Consider the following 14,592-nt stretch of genomic DNA (forward strand, 5'->3'; position numbering starts at 1 on the left):
CAGACTTGGGGGCTGTTTGTTTTTTTTGTGAAGATCTGCGCAATCACTTTTGTCTGCGCCACGCAGACAACGCGCAGACATATGCCCTCGCAGAGTGTTTGTTTTTTGGAAGTGCGCAGATCAAAAAACGTCTGCACGAGGTCTTCCTGGCGCAGACATGGACCACTGTCTTCAAAGGTCTTCAGACCCCATTTTAACCTAAACCAAAAAAAAAACATGGGCCACCGTGCAATTTTTTTTCTTTCTTTTTTTTGCTGAAAATGCATTTTTAATGTTTATGATATGAAATTAAGTTTGAAAAATCAATTTATTTCAACAGCTGTAGACGTTAAAAACAAACAATCTTATTATTGCAGACTGCAGACATTTGGTCCACCTCTTTTGCCGCAGAGGGTTGCAGATGTGGTCCGCAGACTGCAGACATTTTGGCTTCAAAAAAACAAACAGCAACTTGGTTTCAACTTTCAACTATATGCTTAAGTACATTAAGTTTAATTGGTTTTTAACACATGTCTAAAACTATTATTGGGTTTTCCCCTAAAACATGATACTTTCTAATCATTTTCATATCCACTACAAAGTTTTTTCTTTCTTTTTATAATTATATTCACTAGAAATTGCCATTTTCCCGTTTCTGCGGGGACGCATGTATCTACTTATGTCCACTTTGAAGGTGGTCCCATCTATAAATTTTCTGTTAGGCAATGACTATTTTTATGTAAAAAAAATACACATGGACCTTTTATGTAAACTAGTAAGAATCCAAGGGCGTTGTTGCGGGTTTGTATGCATTTGCTAAATCAGACACATTTTACCGAGTTTAAACTTTAGGGGTGGCAAAAGTAGTAGGTGTAGTAGCAACAGGTAACAAAAGGAAATTGTTGTATTATTTGATTAGATTTCTTGTAACTTCTGTTTAAGCAACACATATAAAGTTTCAAAACACGAAAGACAAAAAGAAATGTAGGTTAATGAAACTATACTGAAGGGGATTTCAAGTTTAATGAGTTTTATCATATAAGTAATTAAATATATACCCTCCAATAATTTATACCTGTGCTGGTCTGAGCAGTAATAATATATATTTAAAAAAAATTATAAAGCTATAACCTTGAAACATTGTAAATTTACATATAATAGTACCATTCTTTCACATCTTTACAATTAATGGCAACGTACTTATTCTTTTTTGAAGTATGTTTCTATTATGGGTTATGAATTGCAAGTAGGTTGGTAAAATTTGTGAAGAAATATAAGTACCATACTATTGTTGGTTAGATATAGCTATTATAGATTAAAAAAATATAATTTTCTTATATTGTTAAAAAATGATAAAGTAGGTTGTTATTTTCCGGAATTAACCCAAAAGAATATTAAAAAAAATACCTAAATGGTATGGTCGAATTGTAGAATGGAAAGCTTTAGTTGCTGTTCAAATGCTTCAAATCCTTTTCTTGTTGTGTAACTTCTTCTATGTATGTTCAATTCGGTTGCAAAGTAATTTTCAACCTGTATTAATGCCTCTCCACTTTAAACTTCATTTTACTTATTACAATAAAGAAATGGCATAAATGTAATTTTACCAACAAAAAATATCAACTCCACAAGACATAGAATAAGGACATATGCATTCACAGTGAAATATTAGTCATACATTGCAGAAAAAATGGTTAACATGGTTAATATTTGTCATAAGTGACAAAGAGGTGAAAAAACTAACCATTCAAAAATTAAGGTGTATGTTATAAAAAAATCTTAAAAAATGATGCTTTTCGAAAAAAAAAAAAAAGATAGTATGAATGTTTTTCATTTTTTGAAAAAATTAGAAATATGAGTGGCAAAAGAGAAAATATAATAATAGTTTTGCGGATAATATTTAGTGCTGCTCTTTTAAAAAAATTATATTATTTTTAGATACCTAAATCTAGCAAAAAATGTGTAAAATTAATTATTTGTTGCAATGAATTCTCGTTGTCTTTTTAAAGTTAAAAGGAATTAATTAATCAAGGTAACTACATTTATTTGGCAAGCAAAACAAGGACGTATTCCAACTTCGGTGGCCCTAGTGAAAAGAGGTGTTAATATAACCTCAACAACATGTTGTCAATGTGGGGAGTTGGAAGAAACACGGGATCACGTGTTGGTCCAATGCTCACACGCAAAAACGGTAATGGAGTGGATTTTTAAATGGTGCAAAATTCAACCTGCAAACTTGTCCTTAGTCCAAGATGTACTCGATTATGCATCGAATTGGGGCAATTGCCCGAAAAAAAAGAGGCTGCTGGGAATCTGCTATGGTTCTATATGGAGCATTTGGAAATCAAGGAATGATAGACTGTTCAACAACAAAAGGTTCCATCCTACTAAAGTGGCAGATATCATCAAGTCTACAATGTTTACATGGGTGAAATACAGGGGGAAAACAGAGGCGATAAGATGGTTAGATTGGTGTTCAAATCCTTTCATTGGGTTGTAACTTTATTATTTTCAAGGCTCATGTTTTTTTCTCTTTTGTCGTACTCCGTCCTAACATCTTGCTGGGGTTTTTCTTATTATTAATATATCCTTCATTTGCCGGTTCAAAAAAAAATTAAACTATAAAAGGAATTAGTATAAAAATCAAGTACAAGAAATATACAAAAACTTGAAAACTATACTAGATTTTAAAAATGTCTAAACTGCCATTTGACTTTTAGTTATCAATAGGCTTAAGAATTACCACATTACACATTTTGATCAATACTAAAAAATTAAAATAAAAGATGTCATATCCAAGTTAAAAACAATTTTCAAAAGTTATTGAACTAAATTCTAAAATATTTGAAAAAAATATTTTAAAAAATTTTGAATTGTAAGTTTTAAATGTTTTTTTTTTGGTTTATTGCAATGTAGTATTTTGTAAGATCATAATATTTATAAATTATTATTTAAAATTTGTTTGAGATATCTAATTGATAAGCTTATTTTATGTCATTTTACATTTGACATATAAATTATTAGCTAGTTTTTGTCCAAAAAAAAATTACATAAACTGTTGGTTAATTCAAAATTTACTGTAAAGGTATTTTCAGAAAAGTTGCCTTTTATTAAGTTTGTTTCCTAGTTTTTGTATTTGATACAAAGTCTTTTAGTCTTAGAATAAATAAGGGAGCGTATGTTCTATTTAATGTTACCTTTGACAGCAAGCATTTTTTTTTCCTTTGTTTTCTTTGGGCGTTTGCTTGGCCAAAACCAATTTCTCCAGTTTACATAAATTTAATTCAATTAAAACTTATAGAAACCATAATTTGAGATTAAATATCAAATAAAATCACTCTTTCCCAGCAACTTCACGTTAAGACTTAAAGTATTGAAGCATGAATAGAAACAAAAGCTGAACCAATTAATGGCACATGGATCTTTACGAAACTATCAGCATTTAGACAAACATTCAAGTCCTCAGGAAAAACAACAATTAAAATTTTTAACTATACATTACATTTCATGATCAACCTCCTCAAGTAATGGACATGATGATCCAAGATAGCTAAAACGTTTTTCAGTCAGCAAAGAGCAAGACTCCAACTTTAGGCATAAAAGTTTCCTACATGAATATGGTATTAGCAGAATATATCTCCATATATATTTTCATTTATTGTATTTATTGTAAATTGATAGTGATTAGTTGTTTCCTAGTATAGCTCTATTCAAATCCCTGTAATCTCTCTTGTACCCTCTGTATATATATAGAGGACTCCTCATATCAATAAGATCATCAAAGATTCAGAGAATTACATGGTATCAGAGCCAAGTGCTCATCACCATCTCAAAACCACGACTGTATAGTCACTGCCCCTCACATCCCTTCTTCCCTGAAAATCACCAGCCTTCTCCATGGGAGACAAATCTGACCCTAACCCCACCAAATCCGTTCATCCAGTTTACACTGTTACAAACATTCAAAACAAGGTCAGAATTGTTGATGGGAAGACAATTACCTACTCATCTTGGGTTAAGCTCTTCAAACTCCATGCTCGTGGATATAAGGTTCTTTCCCACATTGATGGAACTGCGCCCCCGGCCAAAACAGGTCAAAACTACGAGACGTGGTCTGAAACCAATGCCATTGTTTTACAATGGATCTACGGGACGCTTTCTGATGATCTTCTGACCTGCATTCTTGAACCAGATTCGAATGAGGCCTGAACCAGAATTCAGAACATTTTTCTTAATAACAAAGGTTCTAGGGCTGCTGCTCTTGAACACGAATTCACACAACTTGACACTTCGAGCCATGCCTTCCCTGGAAGATTACTGTAAATGCCTCAAAGAACTCTCTGACCAACGCAATGATGTTGATTATCCAGAAACAGCATGTTCTTCAGCTTGTTCGAGGCCTTCCCACAGAATACGACCCGGTTGGTGCGTATATAAACCAAACATTACCCCCTGGGACACAACCTGTTCTATGTTCCAGCTTGAACATCAACGTCATCACGCTCGCGATTCCCTCTCTCCCGCTGATGTCGTTGTTGCCGCCACCCATGAGACTCCAAATCCGGCTCTTAATTTTCCAAATCGGCGTGACAATCCTACCCTAAATCGCCAACAATCTCAGCGGAGCTCTTCTACACGTGGACCTGGAACTCCTAGTTTCAACAATCGACCCGCTCCACCTTCTAATCGACGTGGACCTCAAAATAATCCACCTCGATCTCCATGACCTAATTTTCCAGCAATGTCGTTTTAGGCCTCTGCTTCTTGGTGGACTTCACCACCTCCATGTCCTTACCCAACTATGCCAGAATGGGCTTCACCTTGGACTAGCCCGCATAATCTCCAACCTAATAACATGTCCAGCAACACGCAACAAGCTAATAATGCACAACAGGCTCATCTCTCCGATGTCAATCCCCTCGAACCAACAAAACTCGGTGAAACTTTCAACGCCATGACATTGGAGACTAACGACTACCAGTGGTACATGGATGGATACAGGTGTCATCACTCATCTCACAGCCGATGCAGGTAAAATCTCTACCCCTTCTGCAACATCTATTAAGTATGTGTTTGTTGGAAATAGAAATCGGGTGCCAGTTTTAGGATCAGGTCGTTCGACCTTACCATACCCCTCCAAACCTATCCATCTTAAAAACATACTTTACACACTTGAAATTGTTAAAAACATCATCTCCGTATGAAAATTTACTCGTGATAATATTGTATCCGTTGAATTTGACCCTTACGGTTTATCTGTGAAGGATTACAAGTGTGGGAAACTCCTGACGAGACACAATAGCACTAGGGATCTTTACCCAATCAACGTTCATGCTCTCACTCCAAGTTTATCTTTCTTTGTTTCCACTAATTCATCGTTTTGGCATAATAGACTCGGACATCCGGGTCACCATGTAATGGGTTTTCTTAGTTCTAATAAATTATCTCTTACAATAAACTTTATCGTTCTTTTGTATCTTCTTAATGACAACTCGCTAAACACAAACGTCTCCCATTCACAGACTCTACATCTACCACTCTTACACCCTTTGACCTTGTCCATGCTGAGTTATGGACCTCTCCCTTGCCAAGCAAAAGTGGTTACAAATACTATCTTCTCATTATCGATGACCACACTCATGCTTCCCTCCCACCTACATTTTGGATTGATGCACTCCATTAAGCTACTTACCTTCATAATATCTTACCCACCAAACTACTTAACTTCCACGCTCCAACTTCCGCACTCTACCTCAAACACCCTACATATGACCACCTACGGGTCTTCAGTTGTGCGTGCTACCCCAACCTTTCCGCCACTCGACCACACAAACTCTCCCCACGATCCACCGTATGTGTCTTCCTCGGATACCCAGCCAACTATCGTGGTTACCGATGCCTTGACTTATCAACTGGTAAAATCATTCTTTCTCGTCATGTCACGTTTAACGAAACAACATTCCTTTATGCCACTATCACATCAAACTCGCCACCAAATTATTCCTTCTTAGACACCGACCCCTCACCCCTCTTATTTCAAAATCCTCAACCCTCTCTTCCACCTCAACATTCCCCCACATCCAAACCAACTCCCGAGACTCTGCCAAACACTCCCCCATCTGAAACACCCCCCTTGGATCCCACATCTCACATGAATCCATCACCACTGTTAACAAATACTCCATCCCTCATCACATATTCCAGAAGATCAACACCTCACCCACCAAACTCCATCCCCCACCACCAACCCACCCCATGACCACTCGCTCCCGAGCAGGCATCACTAAACCAAAAAACCCATTTAATCTTCACACCACCTCCAACAACCCAAGCATTTCACCCCTACCCAAATCCTATAAAATGGCAATTTTTAATCCTAACTGGCACTCAGCTAAGACCAATGAATACAAGGCCTTAATAGAAAATCACACATGGGATCTAGTGCCTTGACCACACGATACTCACGTTATATGATGTATGTGGTTGTTTCTGCTAAGAAAGTGGAGGAAGGGAAAAAGACTGAAAAGAGAAATCAAAAAGCGGGTTCTTCAGAAGCGTGGACTCATTTTAATAGAGATCCTGATGATCCTAATTACTCTGTTCGTAAGCATTGTACTAGATGATTGCATTGTCTTAGTAAGAATGGAACTAGTTATATGCGAAATGATGTTGTACATTGCACTAAGAACCCCCATAACATTGATAAAAAAAATCAAAAACTATTGATGGTTTAAAACCAATCTTCTATACAAGAAAGTGGATAAACTGTTTCTACATTTGTCCTTTGGAAATTTGACCAAACCAGGTGTAGATATTTGTGTGCTAGAATGATCATTATTGATGAATTACCTTTCAAGACTGTCGGGCATGAAGGGTTCCGTGACCTTGTGAACATGTTTCAACCATAATTTCAAATCCCTTCAAGAACCACTATTACTAATGATTGTTTGGAGATATATAAGTCAGAAACGGAAAAGTTGAAGAAGTATTTTGCTAAGAACAGAAAACGAGTTTGTTTAACATCCGATCTGTGGACTTCTAGGAAAAATATTAGTTACATGTGTTTGACAACTCGTTTTATCGATAAATATTGGACCATTCATAAAATGATAATCAACTTTTGTAACATTCTGGTGAGATAATTGGAAAATATGTGCAGAAGAACTTACTTGATTGGGGAATTGACAAGGTTTTCACGGTTACTATTGATAATGCTAGTTCAAATCACCTTTTGTATTTGATACTTAAATGCATGGAAGCATAGTGTGTTAGATAGTCAACATTTGCATATGAGATTTTGTGCCCACATCTTAAGTCTTGTTGTGAAAGAAGGTTTAAAAGATGTTGATACAAGTATTACCTGAATTCGATCAGCTGTGAAATATGTGAGGTCTTCTCCGGCTAGGCTTTAACGCTTTAAGGGAGGAGAAAATGAAAATCGAGAGTAAAAGCCTTGTTTTTCTTGATTTTGAAACAAGTTGGAATTCAACATACTTGATGCTAGAAAGTGCCATCAAGTTTCAAGATGCTTTTGATTTATTGGAGCAAGATAGTAAGTACAGGTCCGAGCTTTTATCATTGAAGGGGTTGCCCAAAGAAGAGGATTGGGAGCATGTTAGGTGTATGTGACCTTTCTTTAGAGGTTTTTATACATCTACTTTGTGTGTTTCTGGTTCTTTGTATGTAACTAGAAACAATTACTTTCATCAAGTCTTTGGCATTGGAGCCAGATAAAAAAACAATGATAACAAGTGATGAGTGTTTTAAAAGGATGCCTGCTAATATAAAGGAGAAATACGATAAGTATTAGAGTAATTCATCAAACATAAATGTGTTTTTATTTATTGATCAAACTCTTGATCCACGATACAAGTTAGGTTATGTTTCCTTCATTATTAGCCAAAGTTATGATGAAGAAAAAGCCAAAAATTGGTCTGATCAAGTAAAGAAAGTATTGCGAGATTGGTATGCTTATTACTCACATGAAGTTGGAGTTATTAATGAAAATCCGACAAGTAGTTCCGAAAATGTTGAAGAAGAGACTGTTATTGATGTTGATGATGATCCGACAACTTTCTGGAACAACGAATACAAATGATTATTGGAAGAGAAATCAAGTGGTACAGGTAATTTACAAGTTGTATATCTTTTAGTTTTGTCATTTATACTTACATAATTGATTTTTTTATTATAATATTTTGTGATAATTATAGTTGCAAAATGTGAGTTGGATTGGTATTTGGGTGAGCAATGCGAATCTTTGGACAACAAGTTCGATTTACTTAGTTGGTGGAAGAAAAATCAAGCAAGGTTTCCGATCATCGCGGCAATAACTAGGGATGTTTTGGCAATTCTCGCCTCAACTGTAGCCTCAGAATCTTCATTTAGTATCGGGGGACGCGTTCTTGATGCATTTCGTAGCTCATTGACCCCCAAAACAGTGGAAGCTTTGATATGTTGTCAAAATTGGGTTAGGTCCAAAAACGTTCCTAAGGATATCGAGGAAAGTTTTGAAGCTCTAGAAAATTATGAAGAAAGTATGACTTTGATTTTATAAGTTTTATAGTTTCATGTTTTATTAAATCTAATGTATAATTTTTGTTGTTTCAGAAGTAAAGGACTTTCCTTAAGCTATATCTGCCCTTAGTGTGCATGATTAAAGTTTTAAGATGGTAATATTTTTTTTTAACTATTTTTTTGTGCTTTAAAGTGTTGTTTATATGCAGTTTTTTTTACAAATTTTATTGTTGCTTTCAGTAGATTTTTGTGCTTTTGGGTGTGGTTTTTGAGCCGCTTTATGCAGTTTTTGGTGCTATTTTGCGCAGTTTTTTGTGATGTTTTTATATTGTTTTATTTGTGTTTTTTTTTTTGCTATTTGTACTAAATGATGTTTTTTTTGTGCAGGTTTGGTGCTGATTTTGAGATGATTTGTTGTTGTTTTTTGTTTTGTTGAAGGGATTATGGATGTTTTTTGTGTTATCAAACTAGTGTTAAACACTTTTAAAATATCTCTTGTTGAATTGTTTTGTTTTGGATGACTTTGTTTTGAATGACTATTTTACGATTGACTTGAATTTAGCTTGTATTTTTTTGGATTAATTTTGTTTTTTTATATTTAGTTATTTACTGGGTAACCATGAACCGAACCGTGGTTACCAGCCTTCACATGGTTCTGTTCGGTTCGGGTTTTTGTAGATCCGGTTCGGTTTCCGTTAGTGCATGTAAGGTACCCACCTTGTGATCACGGTTCACAATTTTATTACTGTCCGAGCCAAACCACCCCGTGAACACCTCTTTCGTCTTTGCTTGCGTATCCTTCTGGTAACCCCTTTCTCACGATCAATTGCGCCTTTCATTGTGCTTCGTTCCTCCCTTCTTCAAAATCGATCACCCCTTACAAGAATCGCAGGGTAACTAGAAACTGATAACAGGTTTCCCTCTTCTTTTCTATGCTCAAGGCGATTAACGATGGTGGAAAATGGGTGATGTTTGGTTTATGCGGTGAATGTAGCTAAGGGTTGGCGGTGGTATAAGGTTGGGTTGTTGTTATGGTGGGGTAATTTGAGGCTGTTGACGATTAGTTTAAGTGGAAATGGTGGAGTTATAGAGGCTGATAAGGGTGGTTTATGGTGGTGTTCAAGGTTGGAAGAATGGTGGCTGGCGGAGCTAGGTTAAAGCTGTCAATTGTTATCTATTTATTTATTTATTTATATTATTTTTTTAACAAGTGGCTGATGGTGCCACGGTGGTGGAGTCGATAAGGAGGGTTTTTTTTGGTGGAGGTATAAGGTGAGAAGATGATCGTAATGAGGTGGTTTCAGGTGTGTTTTTGGGGTGAAGATCGAGGCTGAAGATGGTAATGGGTGTGGGATAGATGTTGGAAAGTGGTGGTAATGGTGAATGTCGAGGGTATAAGGTCTAGGATCTGGTTGTTTGTGGTAGAGATAACGATAGTAAGAGGGTGGAAAAATAGTGGTGGAATGAGGGGTGTCGATGATGACTTCCAAAGGGAGTGGTGAAGAAAGGTTGTGGGGTTCTCCGTGAAGAAAACATGAAATAAGGCTTTTATGCAGCAAAATATCCCTTAATCTTCCTTGTTATTTGCAAATTTTTATCTTATTTTGATTTTGATGTATTGTCTTATGATTGCAAGGGTAGTCAACAAAAGATATAAGGCCATCCGATATCAATACTCGTGAAAACAATTACACATCATCATATGCCCTTTCACAACAAACCCACTATACCTTTAGGGATGTTGTTCACTAGTGAAGAACTATTGAAGAACCAATTAAGAAGATAGAGAGAGACAAAAGGAAGAGAGAGAGATATACATTTGGCTTTGGTGAATGTCCGTGATAGCCACCACTCCACAAGATAACCATTAGGTCTTGGGACGGTGTCTACTAGTGAATATCTCCTCCACATAGGATCTACACAAGATTTCTACGCGTGAAAATGCCTCCATACCAGATGGCCTAAGAAAGTTCTTCCAATTTTGATCACCGATTGTCTTTAATTTGTGAAAAAGACACTGTGTTTTCTTTTGTCTATTTCATTGCATCTTTGACTTTTGAATTTGTCTTACCAAGACATGGAATTAGGTAAATTATGGGCTTGAACTAGGCTCACCCAAATTGGACTCATTTTTGGTCATTTTAACTCTTCCATTTTATGTGCTCCACTAAACCTTTTTTCTTTTTGCAAATGAAAGTAGTTGCTAATTCTTTTTTATTTTAATTTTTTGAACAAACAAACTCGAAGATTTTCACAAAGAAGATGCATGACAAAACTTAGTAGCGAACCATAGCTGCCAATTCCTTAAATACATATTGGAGCTTCATAAACTGAAGACCATCACATCGTTAATTTCTTAAAAACCTTGGAATTTATAAAAAAAACAACAAACTCCCATCACCCTGTCGAATAAGAGACGAGGGACCCATCGAAGCAGGTCGCACTTGCTTTAACAAGTGAGATAAAAATCCGTCACTTCATTATAAAAATAATTTGGACTTCATGAAAAGAAGTTCAACTCCTACCAAAACCTGTGGAATAGGCAGTAGGGAACATATGAAGCAGAAGTTGTACTTTCAATAACTAAATTAAAAACCGTCAATTCAATTGCAAGCACAACATTTTATATTTTTATTTTCATAAAAAGAAAGCCAACTTCCACCAACTCATTGAATAAGCGAAGGGGAACCCGTGGTACTCGGGTTGCACTTGTGATGAGAAGTGGTGATGCAAGCCATCAATTCACATCAAGAAGCTTGTAAAAAGCTATATTTTGATTTTTTGAGATGAAAACCAACTCCCACCAATACCCATCAAATAGGTAATGGGGACCTATGAAACTTAGGGGAACTTGAAAAAAACAAGTTAATGAACCGTCAATTTGTTTAAGAGCTTTGAGATTCATAAAAGGAAGCCCAATTCCCACCAATCTATTGAATAGGCGATGAGGGACCCACCAAAGCAGGTCAATCTCAACTGAATGGGACAAAGAAACATCAATCAGGAGAATTGAAATGCATCATGAAATTTAACGTAAATTCACCTTTTTAAGCTCAAAAACCATGTAAAAAATTTTAAGTTGGGGGTAAAATTTGCTTTTTAAATCATTTAGTGATTATAAAACATGCACTAGACACATCCCCTTATTCGATGTGTGTTGATCTTATTTGTTTACCGTTATCATCTAGAACTATAGCATCCTCAGAACATGGAATCCTTTTGTGTGAGTCAGCCTATCCAAAATTTGTTGTCAGGATTATCAACGTCATATGTAAACCCGCTACTAAACAATTCAGGGCTATACCACATCCTACAATTGGATGTCATACCTTTAAATATGTTAGTGTGGTTGTTGATGGAAATCCATTACATTATAGGATATTTCTATTATCTTACCGAAAGAAAGAGTAAGTGACCATGTGAATATAACTTTTATTTATTAAAAGGTGTACATGAAGGATTTTTTTTGTTTTTATGTGTAGGGCACTTAAGAAATCTTGTGTTTATTATCAAGTATTTAATTTTGAAGTTTTTGACTTAAAAGATTTGGCAAGGCGTTTACTTGATCCAATATTGTTGTCGGTAATGACATCGATGATGAACTATGAACTAGTTATTAGCAGAGGTAATGTGTATATGTCATTGGAAAACGGTGATATATTGAAGACTAATGCATATTCGACTAAGTGGGAAACAATTTCATCGCCGATTCCAACATGTCATAATATAGTTTCACTAGTACAAAACTAGGCTACTCATTATAGACATTTAGGTCGGGATTTTTTCATGCAATGTGTGAGGAAAGTTCATGTCATTGAAGATAAGTTATTCTATTGTTCAATTGTGGTGAGTATAACCCATGAAAACCCGTTATTATAGGTCAAACCCGTCATTATATGGTAGGGTGTTTTTGGACATGTATTTATCTTATTTTGATAACCGTCATTAATAATACACTTATAGTGATGTGTTTTTTTCTTATACAATGATAAATTTTTTACTTATAGTCACCGTTTATAAATATTATCGTGGCCATTGTTGACTTTTGGAGACACAAATGTAATTAAGCTATCAGCATACGATATCTTTACTAATGTGTTTATTGCTTTCTCGTTACTATTGTTTACATACACCGACAAATAAAAATTTAAATCATCATAAAAAATGATCTATACTCACGTCTTATTTCTTTTATATGATTATTAATAACTGTTAGTGACATTATATCATGAATATTGTGTACATTTACTCAGTCATTCAACAATTAAAGGATGACCATAAAATACTTATAGTGACTTGTTTTTTCATATAAAGTGATAAATTTTTACTTATAGTCACCATTTCAAAATATTATCGCAATCATTGTTTACTTTTGGACACACAAATGTAACTAAGCTATCAACATAAGTTATCTTTACTAAGATGTTTAATGCTTTCTCATTAATATTGTTTATATACACCGACATATAAAAATTTAAGTCATCACCAAAAATAATCTATACTCACGTGTAATTACTTTTATTATGATTAATTTGAACTTTTAGTAACATGTCTAATATTATATCGTGCATATTGTGTGCATTTAGTCACTCACAAGCAATTAAAAGGTGACCATAAAATACTTATAATGATGCGTTATCTCATATAAAGTGTTAAATGTTTACTTATATTCAACGTTTATAAATATTATCGCGGCTATTGTTGACTTTTGGAGACACAATGTAATGAAGCTATAAACATAAGTTATCTTTACTAACATGTTTAATGGTTTCTCATTACTATTGTTTACATACATCGAAAATAAAAATTTAAGCTGTCACCAAAAACGATCTATACCCATTTGTTATTACTTTTATTTTGATTATTGACAACTTCTTGTGACATGTTTAATATTATATCGTGAATATTGTATGCATTTAGTCACTGATAAGCAATTAAACGGTGACCATAAAATACTTATAGTGATGTGTTTTTTCATATGGATTGATAAATGTTTAATTATAGCCACCGTTTATAAATATTATCGCGGCCATTGTTGACTTTTGGAGGCACAAATGTAATTTAGTTGTCAACATAAGTTATCTTTACTAACATGTTTAATGCTTTCTTATTACTATTGTTTACATACACCGACAAATAAAAATTTAAGGTGTCACAAAAAATAATCTATACTCAGGTGTTATTACTTTTTTTTATGATTAATGATAACTTTTAGTGGCATGTTTAATATTATATCATCCATATTATGAATATTTACTCACTTACAAACAATTAAACAGTGACCATAAAATACTTATAGTGATGTGTTTTTTTCGTTTGGGTAAATAAATGTAATTAAGTCGTCACCATAAGTTATCTTACATGCTTAATGGAAATATACACTATACTATAATGTAATCAAACACTATTTTTTACTAATAATAATTTCAAAGTTATTACATCAAAAGCAAAATGCATATATATATATATATATATATATATATATATATATATATATATATATATATATATAACAATATTTTCACAAACCCAATAAACTAAATTCTACTTTTTTAGTTCTACACCTTAGGTCTTTCGCTGTACAAAATACTTTCGATTGTTTTTTATTGAGCTTTTGTATTTTATTATTAGCTTCAAGTATATGTACTTTCGGATCTTATAACAACAACAAAAATATAAAATAGGTGTTAAACATGCATTGAAGCAAACATGCACAATGTATTTTATTAATTTATAAAATCATTTGAAAATATATTAGGTTTAATTAATGAATACAAATATTAATGACTTATACAACAAAAGTACCTTAGGATCCAAGGTTACAAGATTTTTTTGCCAAGCCACAAAAGAATGTAGCGCATCATTTACTGTTAATGGTACTTTGTCTCCATTTAATATGCATGCAGTATGCTTTATTGCTTCATCCACATAAACTCCATAGTAATCAATCGTCAGTGGACATTTATTTTCTACAGAGATATAGATGCACATATTAATAAATTTATAAGTATAATGTTTAACTAACACATGTATATCTATGTAAACTTGTCGAATATATGTACTTTGGTCAATTGTTGGAGTGTGTTGGGTTGAGGTGAT

The 14,592-nt window shown here is 34.2% G+C and overlaps 1 long non-coding RNA gene across 1 annotated transcript; it reads left to right on the plus strand.

Annotated features, from left to right (window-relative positions):
- Window positions 1-4,144: 4,144 nt before the first annotated feature.
- LOC145166983 (uncharacterized) lies at window positions 4,145-9,028 on the plus strand. Its single transcript, XR_013740835.1, has 5 exons — window positions 4,145-5,007; window positions 5,241-8,102; window positions 8,190-8,513; window positions 8,587-8,648; window positions 8,881-9,028. It is a non-coding gene; the product is annotated as an uncharacterized LOC145166983 (long non-coding RNA).
- The last annotated feature ends 5,564 nt before the right edge of the window (window positions 9,029-14,592 follow it).

This window comes from Lactuca virosa, chromosome 3, assembly GCF_052849685.1.
Source record: "Lactuca virosa cultivar CGN04683 chromosome 3, Lactuca_virosa_CGN04683_v6, whole genome shotgun sequence".
NCBI classification, from domain to species: domain Eukaryota; kingdom Viridiplantae; phylum Streptophyta; class Magnoliopsida; order Asterales; family Asteraceae; genus Lactuca; species Lactuca virosa.